This window comes from Aptenodytes forsteri, unplaced genomic scaffold (assembly GCF_000699145.1).
Source record: "Aptenodytes forsteri isolate BGI_AS27 unplaced genomic scaffold, ASM69914v1 Scaffold255, whole genome shotgun sequence".
NCBI classification, from domain to species: Eukaryota; Metazoa; Chordata; class Aves; order Sphenisciformes; family Spheniscidae; genus Aptenodytes; species Aptenodytes forsteri.
In genome coordinates this window covers 7,926,702-7,935,731 of record NW_008794888.1, presented here as the reverse complement: position 1 = coordinate 7,935,731, position 9,030 = coordinate 7,926,702, and the positions used below count along the sequence as shown (strand labels likewise).

At 45.9% G+C, this 9,030-nt stretch overlaps 1 protein-coding gene across 2 annotated transcripts in view; it reads right to left on the bottom strand.

Annotated features, from left to right (window-relative positions):
* The window catches only part of MRAS (muscle RAS oncogene homolog), a 43,922-nt gene extending 35,064 nt beyond the window's left edge, over nt 1-8,858 (bottom strand). For both annotated transcript variants that reach the window (XM_009274974.2, XM_009274972.2), the window contains exon 1: nt 8,682-8,858. The gene's annotated coding sequence lies outside the window, so the exon portion shown is untranslated. The remainder of the gene's footprint in view (nt 1-8,681) is intronic.
* Nucleotides 8,859-9,030: the final 172 nt, after the last annotated feature.

The window sequence follows — 9,030 nt, the reverse complement described above, 5'->3', positions numbered from 1 at the left end:
TCCCAGAAACATTCAAGGTCAGGTTGGACGGGGCTCTGAGCAACTTGATTTAGTTGAAGATGTCCCTGCCCACAGCAGGGGGGTTGGACTAGATGACGTTTAAGGGTCCCTTCAACCCAAACTATTCTACATTTCTATGTCTCCTCCTCCTCCTCCTCGGTTAGCTGGGGACTCTTGGCCCCACCAAATGCCAGCAGCCATCAAATCAACCTCCAGTCTGCAGCTCGGCAGTGAGCACTCCTGAGCCAAAGGGATTCCTTCAGTCATCTCCCCCTTCCTGGTTCATCACCCCACAACACAAGCCCTGTGAATGCCCTTGATGACTATTTCTGGGATTGAATGCTGGGTACTGAATAACGTCTTCCCCATGAGTCCTACTTTATAGATGTTCCCCACCCGGCAAGTCTTGTACTTACACTGGTGGCACTGATACTTCCATACCAAGTATTACACAAGACATTAGCTACATATTTTCTGAAGATCACAATCTCCACTAAATTGCCAGCTGTCTATGCAGACCACTCAAGAGCTATCTGGGTATGTTAAGTACAGATGACAGACCCGATAACAGTGTCTGGATGCGCCTGAAAGATTAAATTCCATCTGCATCCTGTTACTTTTTGTCATTTCATACCTTTTTGGAGTCTTTCTGTGTCACAACAACCAACTGGTAAAGGAGCTTGTATCACAGGCTTGCAAACTTAAGAGAAGAAAATACTCTAAATGCTTTTTTGGAGTGACTGGGTACCTGGAGACATGCTACAGGGGATGTTTTAGTAGCTCTTTAAGTGGGAAGGCCAGTTCAAGAAAAAAAAGGAATGGGATTCCCACTGCATCAATGTCCATTAACTTCCTTTTGAATTGGGTTGGGTGGGTCTTTGTTCCAGCTATTGTATATCAGACTCACCATTAGGCTTTGTGCTTCCAGCAATGCAAATAACAGATCTCTATTCAAAAGCTTTTCAACCCCTCTTACTGTTGCAAGATGAGCAAGTATTTGTTTCCACAAACCAGAACCAGGCTTACACCATTACAGCCTTTTCTGTTTTCCAATGTACCCCTGAAAAAAATATCAAAGGAAGCTTAATATGCTCATTTTGATACTGATATGACCGATTCCTAAAAAAGCAAAACAAAAAGCCCAATAAACCTGAGGACTTCACTTTAATGATTATTTTCTGCTCACTTAAAAAACTCCTCCTCTGAAATAAGTGGGCAAAACAGACGAGCTGCAGAGCACCTTGTTACCAAATCTGCATTTTCCGGGCACACTGTGCTGTCTGGGTTTGTTCACAGTGAGTCCATCTCCATCCTCTGTTCTTGGCCCACCCAGCAGAGAGGCCCCAATCCCAGTCCCTCCTCTACCTGCAACCGGAGCTGAGCCATGGTAGCAAGCTGAATTCACTGGCGCTCTCAAATAGAACAGTATTTCATTAAGGAACTTTTAAATAAACAAACAAAAACCAACACTTGCACTTCATAATTAAGTGCAAGCCAACTGAATTAGTGTCAAGATGTGCCATAAGCAAAAGTATCCGAACCCTGGCACCCCTGTGTCCCTAGCAGGCTTTGAAAGGAGAGCTCCAGCAGCTTGTACTGCAGCAGATCCTGACCTTACTTCTCTTTGGGTCTACAGCTCTTGTAGAGGAGCGGGCAGAAGCCAAGACGTGCCCAGGCTCTGCCTGCTCCCACTCAGGGTGCAGGTACCTGTTCCTGTGGTGCTGTAGGCATGGCTTGAGAGGCACAGGGACATCGCTCCCCTGGCTGTGACTGAGGTGTGACTTTCCAGCTGAGGAGCAGTAACCGCTGGGAGGGTAAGACCTCTGCTGCAGCCTGCAGCTCAGTGAGCTCCCACCCGAGCCCAGGGAAGTTGACAGCACTTGAGTGCTCCCAGGTTTTTCGAGAAGAGTATTTCACTGTAACCAGCACAAGGTACACGATACGGGCGCCAAGCGAGGCACAACATGACTTACAGCTGACTTCAGTGGGCTTTAGTTTGATCCATAAATCCTTCACAAGGAGTGAAGAGCAACACTTCACAAGAGTGTTGCTCAACTCCCACTGCCTTCAGCCTCACAAGAGGTAGACATAAATACTTAGCATTAGCATAGCTCCCCATGACTCATTTTTTCTCCTTTTTAAATATAGCATCCTATAAATGTGGATACATTCTGAGCAAAAAAACTCATATTGTTACTGTTCACCATGCACCAAAACAAAAAATTCCTCCTGCCAGCTTTGCGACAGCTTCCTCCCCTAAAACCGAAACACTGGTGCCCCTCACACGGCCGGGACAGAGCGAAGGCGGCTCTCCTCCATCAGGGAGCCCAGGCAGCATAGGGACACAGCGCAGCGGCAGCAGATGTGGAGCCAGCGGCTGGGCAGAAGGCTTCATCATCAACCCAGCCACTCATATCAACTTTATTAAAAAGAGCAGAGCTGGCTATGGGCACACGAAGAGCAGGGATTTGCCCAGAGGAACAGAGTTTCAATAGCTGTGAAGCAGCCTGTGCCAGCATCGGGGAAGCTGGGCTCACTGAAGAAATGGTGATGGCATCTCTAGCTGGGGGATGCTCCCCATTCCCCATCTTCCCCCAGACATACATCATCTTCCTCCCTCCATCACCAGACTTGAGCTTTCCTCCTTAGAAAAGCCAAACACCACCTTGTCTAGCCAAGGAAATGCCCCAAACTGCCTCAGAAGCACTGAGGAGGAACCTGATGGAAGAGCATGGACCAGAGCTTGGTGGTTTTCATGGGAATTGAGACCCAGTTTCAGCACCCTCCTGCCTGTCCTGCTGCAGACTTTCCTGTGTGATCCAGTCTGCTATGTTTAGCTTTACCTAATACTCCAGTTCCCCAGCTGTACAAGTGAGATAAATAGTAGGTCCCTATTTCACAGGTATGTTGCAAAATAAATAGATTTTGCATTACAAGTGTTACAGGAATGCTTTAAAAATTGCACAAGTACCAAGACTAATCCATCACTGCTTAAAAAGAAACCTAAACCTACACAAACGTAAATACTAGAGTATGCAAGACTGTTTTCTTAGTTTATCTGTTTCTTCTAATAACCATGTTTGCCCTGGTGACTCGAACTGTTCCAGTCACAAGTTGTTTGAATTCAGTGTACCAAATTGCGTCTGGAGAAACGTATATTTTGCTCTGTCTACAGTGATGGCCGAGACATCAGCCATCCTCCCAGCTGTCCTAAAGACGTAGCTGCAAATACATGGTCACATCCATCCTGCTGTCAGGTGACTGAAGAGTAGATGTTTTTACATCTTAGACCTCTCTAGTAAGATTACCTTTGAGAATCTATTTTCCACAGTATTTTTCTAATCGTTTCTTCAACCTCCTTATTTAATATCTGAAATGAGTGGAGTGGCAGAGCTGCCATGCTCATCCCAGAAACTGTCATTTTAAAGACATGGTAACAGAAGCCTTTTCTTAAAACTTCCAGGAGTATGTGTGGCTTAAAAAGCTGATTCCTGTTTAAAATAATGACTAAGACTCTTAGGAATCTAACTCCCAAAGTCACACAGGTAGTTTTGAATATGTTACCGTTTTAGAGTAATTATGCCATCAAAGTTCCAGTCCAAAGCTGATGAGCGTTACTAATATATGCCAATGAGTGAGCCTGTAAGTGAAAGACCTTCTTGCTTTATTTACAGTCCAGTAGATCAGAAAGCACACCAAGACTTATTTTCACACACAAGAATAACAGACCTGACCCCAGGAGACACTTAGCCAGGTTAACCCACAGCCCAGGGAGCAGGTTTATTGTAAACTGGCTGTGAGCTGATGCAGTTGTACTTGTTTTCACTGGAGATGATGGAAACTTGGAGCAGCTGTTTGGTCTTCAGTGGACTAACACCAGTCACTACATAAACCAGTGGTCTGGCCCACCGTGTTTGATCATTACAAGTCACCATTCAGATGCGAAGTAGTCCCCAGGAAGTCCTCAGTGACACTCATCTCTAGACTATGAACTAGGCAGATGCAGTCAGGAGTTGGCAATAACCAAAGAGAGAGTGCAGAGATCAGCAAACCATTTGGAGACATTTCCACCACCTTTGGGAAAATACATAGATATTCTGCTCCATGAAATGAAGTGCCCGCTTCAGGTAGGTTTAGCAAGTTAATATGGGAATGAGAACTGTAGTACATTCAAAAGAGAGGCTTTGTATGAAACTATGCGGAATTTGCAGCAACAAAGAAGGCTTAGATAGTGAAGGGTTGAGAAGGATGAAGAAAGAATTAACCATTTTTACCACACTGCATAAAGTTATGTATTTGCTACAACGTTCTTTCCAGAAGCAGACCTGAAAGAGAAGGCAAAGTAGGCACTATGTTACCTGGGAGAAGACGAAGGGGTGTCAGCACACTTTTTAAGCTGCTCTATAGTAGCAGTAGAAGAAAGTGCAATAAAGTAGTTCAAGATTTTAATCTCAAGCCCATCAATGGCAAACAAATTCTGAGGCAAAGAAGATTTAGCCAAAAATTAATAAAAAACCTCCGTTGTAGAAGCACTGAGCGATTCTGCTGGTCAATTCTGGCCAGAAGAGAAGCAGCAGGAAGGGGAATCTAACCCCAGAGTACCTCAGATACTTAGATGCTTTCTGAAGTATCTCAGCATTTGCTTATTTATGCTCCCAACGCACCCCACAAAGAAGAAACTTCTACTACCCCATTTTAGAAAGAAGAAAAATGGGCTTAGTGAGAGGCAGATTCACAGTTATGGGTATCTGTAAGAGTTGCTGACCTTAGCCTACCCGCCTCTGTGCTGTCTGTGACAGAGAAGGTACCTGGGGGTAGGTTTCCCATCTCTTCAGCTAGGTCCAGCCATCGGACTCGTCTCTCTGATGAAACCTATACATCTCTGCAGCCCTAACCACCACCTACTGAAGAACTAGCGTCTGAAGCAGTAAAATTAGCAGGAGAGTCAGTAATAAGTACAGCAAACTACTTAAAAATATCATTAACCTCCCCCAACCCTGCCACCACCTCTTCCCTCAATCATTATTTCAGGAGAGATATTTTTGTATAATTATTTCATCATCTGAGAACAGGTGGCCAGTTTGCCATATCTCTGTGCAAGACTTCCATACGTATTACTCCTCCGCTGACATTTTCTCACATATACATGCATGCATGGATCAGCAATTGCTCCACTACATTCTCAAATGGAGAATAAGAGAGTCATAAATCTCAAAAAAAAAAAGAGTATGCTAAAAAATTCAGCATCTTGAAGTTACAGCTGTTCATTTCTCTTCTCTGTTCAGAAAGGGCCAGTCATGGCTTATTGCAGGTGTTATTGAAGTTGATGGACTTGCTCTAGATTTACATTGGATACAAACTCAGGAGCGTTGGATCTTCGTTTCCCCATGGAGAAAATACAGCCAGCGATATTCAAGTAGAACAGGAAGGCTGTACTCCCCTCCCCACTAAGTATCTTCTGTCAAGTCCCTCTGTAGGCAACAACAGGAGAAAGAAGCAATAACTTCACCAAGGAGTGGGCTAACGTTCCTCCCATCTGCCAGTCCCACGCTCATTCTGTTTTCACTTGGACCAAATCCTCCCAACCCCTTCTGCTTTATACCTCATTAAACTCGGGTGCCTCAGACACCACGAATATTATCGCTGGTCTTTAAAAAGTCACTTTCAAGGCACATTTCCATATCTTTTAACACTTCTCCTCTTCCTCAGCCCTGTCTATAGTACTGTCTTGGAAGCCTGAAAATGAATTCCCTATTTTCCATATTGAATCTGTCCCCTCAACCACGATCTACTTACTTATGACAGTAAAAGCTTATGCAAACACCACCACCATGCAAAAACACTCCCCTCTTCGTTCCTGTGGATTCATGTTAATATTCTCCATCTCCTGAGTCTGGAGTACCCTCTGCTTCAAGGGCTGCACATTCCCACGCTGAGGTGCAATTCCTCCTGCCTCCACCTCTGCAGGTAAGAGAGGTAAAGGGATGCACCGTCATGGAGAAGTTACAATGCTGAGGCAAGGGCAGCTCCCACGCGTAGGGGCACCACACTGCACCAGAGGCCCCGTGCAGGCTGCAAAGGCTGAGCGAGGCTGGAGTGAGGAGCCACCAGGAGTGACAGAATGGCTGGAGCAGTGCAAAGCAAACAAACCAGGCAAAACCAAATTAAGACTGGTCCAGTTGAAGTCTGGAGCCTAAAACTTTCATAGGGCAGACTGATTCATCCTAATGAACTGGCTCACCTGTACCCAGCAGGTCAGCAGGGATTCCCGGCTTGGCAACTGCGGGAGGTAGGTAGAGGCTCCTGGCTTGAATATAGCCACAAAAAATATTTCACACCCAAACAGGGAAGATAAAAAGGAATGGGCAAAAATGAACGAAGCCAAACAGCTTTCCTCAAGGAGCCCTCCAGAATTAAGAGCAGAAGGGAATAGAGTTTCTGCCCTGATGGTGTCAACAGCAAAACACCACCAGCAGCATGTGGTGCAACCTAAAGGGCCATGCAGGTCTCGGGTACAGGACACTGTTTCTGTCTGCAGTTAAAGAAGAGGTCTAAGGAACCACAGGACAATGTCAACAATAATGATTCATCACATTCATTTTTCCTGTATTCACTTGTCCTTACATTGTCCTCGTGTACTACTTTGCCAATGACAACACCAGCTCATGTATAGGACTCGTCCTCCTCCTTCCAGTCCCCAAATGCCACGCCTCCCCCAGTGCCAAAAAATGTGTGGGGAGAAGGAAAGAAGTCCTTTCTAACCACCACATGATACAGTTTTATTCCTCCCTCGTTAGCCTCAGTCCCAGTTAAGAAAAAAACCACCCAACGCAACACATACCAAAAACTCCCCCCATGAAGAAGGCAAGCTTTGTTTCTGTAATTCTTAGTTCCTCTGCAAAAAAAATTTGAGCTTGTGAAAACACCCACCAAAAACTTCAATAAATAGAAACTGCCTTTCACATCATTTCTGAAAACAGATGCTGGGCCAGCTCCGACCCTGGTGCAGCTGCTGTGGTTCGGGAGTCATGCTGGTGGGGTGTCTGGCCCTCTGCAACCTGGGCTACACACTCTATCGTATGGGATATCTCCTTGAATGGAGGAGCAAAATCAAAGAAAGTCAAACAAACTGATGCAGAACTATAATATGAAGAACACCTATTTTTCTATATGCACTATTATTTTTAAAGAGATGCTGTCAGCTTCGTATTTTCAGACTCAAGTACATAGAAAAAAATCCTATCTCTATTAGGCAGTCCAAAGCTGTGCTACCAAGAGCTGTTTTTTTAAAGCTATTACTTCATAATTTCCTTGCCACACCCTTGTTCTCTCTCTTATCTTCTCTTAGTTTTTCTTAAATTAATAGACCCCATTTTTGCCATGCCCCGAACAGATTCAGAGCAAGACAAGCACCTTTCATAAAGAAAGATAATGACAGCTGACCCATGCAGTCTTAGGCCTTTGAAATGCATCTCTCTTGTGCAGAAAGGGCCTGAGCTAACCAGATAATTTCACAGTGAAAATTCAGAAAGCACATCTATATCCAGGTATGACTATAAAGTTAGTAAACTTGTTCTTGGTACCAACTATTGTATGAACAACGGTTTCCAGATAAGACATAAATAGAACGTTTCCACTCAATAGCATCCCTTTAAGCCTGCCACCAAAATCCACACTTAGATGACTTAAGATACCTGAAAAGTTGGTGGCTTAGATTTTCACACTTTTATAACATCAGGCAACTAATGTAGAAAAGTGCCAGCTGATGGGTGCAGAAGGGCTGCAGTGACCTGTGCTGGGGGAGAGCCTCACACAGGGATCAGGACTCCACCATGCGCTTTGCTCTTCTACAAAACCCCAGCCTCTACTCTGAACTGCCACGGTGTAAAGTCCCAATTTGTTGCATAAAGTCATCAGTACGACAGGGAGGGTTACTAGAGCAGCCAAGCGCAGGATGCTGAGACTGGCCCACCCAAGGTCTAACTCTTGCTCCTCAACTTTGTCTTAGTTTCTCTGTCTGGGAACCAGGGTTTTCTAAACGCTGTTTCTAGGGCTCGAGCCATTTAAAGAAAGAAAAAAAAAGTTACAAGTTTTCTTTCTAATCCCCAGCAATCCCAAGCACAAAAGCTGAAAAGTCCTTGTCCTTCAGCTGTGGTTCAGTTCGTTTTGTTAGAGCAGAGAAAAAGTAAAACCAGAAAAAAAAAGTACCTCCTCCTCTCCTTGTTTCTTTGTAATTAAAGATAGCATCTATATCTTTCTTCTGAAAGTCCAGCAAGTAACTCAAACACAAGAATCTGGAAGCTTTCACAGAGTATTTAGTGGTCCAAGAGCAGTTTTAATGCAAGATAAGAAATCTTGCAATACGCAGATCGGAACACGCAAGGGGTAGGAAAGTAAAAGATGAGCGCGGCTCTGAATCTTTTGGGGGGACAAAACGCCAGGCACAACAAACATCCAACAAACCCTCCACTTACAAAGACCTTTCATTACCCAGCGTAACTCGGAGTGACCCCCTCTCCCCACCGCACACCCAGAAGAAGACACGAGACCCACAGCGGTCCAACCGTTGCTTTATATAGTCCGTTTTCAAGCGTTCGGCAGGGAAGGAAAGAGCCCCCCCCCAGGACACCGAAAGCCCACCGCCGCCGCGCACCAGGACCCGCGGCACAAAGCGACCGTACCGTCCCAAGCCCGGCGTCTGGCGCTGCTGAGAGCGGCGGCTCCGCGGCGACAGTCGGCGACAGCCCTTTCTTCCCGACACCGACCTCCGGCCAGGGAAAGCGGCGGTGCCCGGGGAGCGCTCCTCCTGGCGGGGGGGGCTCATGCCAGAGCGGGGCACCGCATTTCAGCAGGAATTACTGGGGAGAGGAGTAAGCCCCGCCGCAGTTACCGCTGGGTGTCACGGCGGTCCCACCCCTCTCCGCGGGCTTTTCACGCGTGGAGCGCCGTAACTCCTCGCCACCTTCGTGGGGGGCGAAGCAAAAGAAACTGCTATTTATTGGGGTTTTGTTTCTCCCCCCCCCTCCCCCG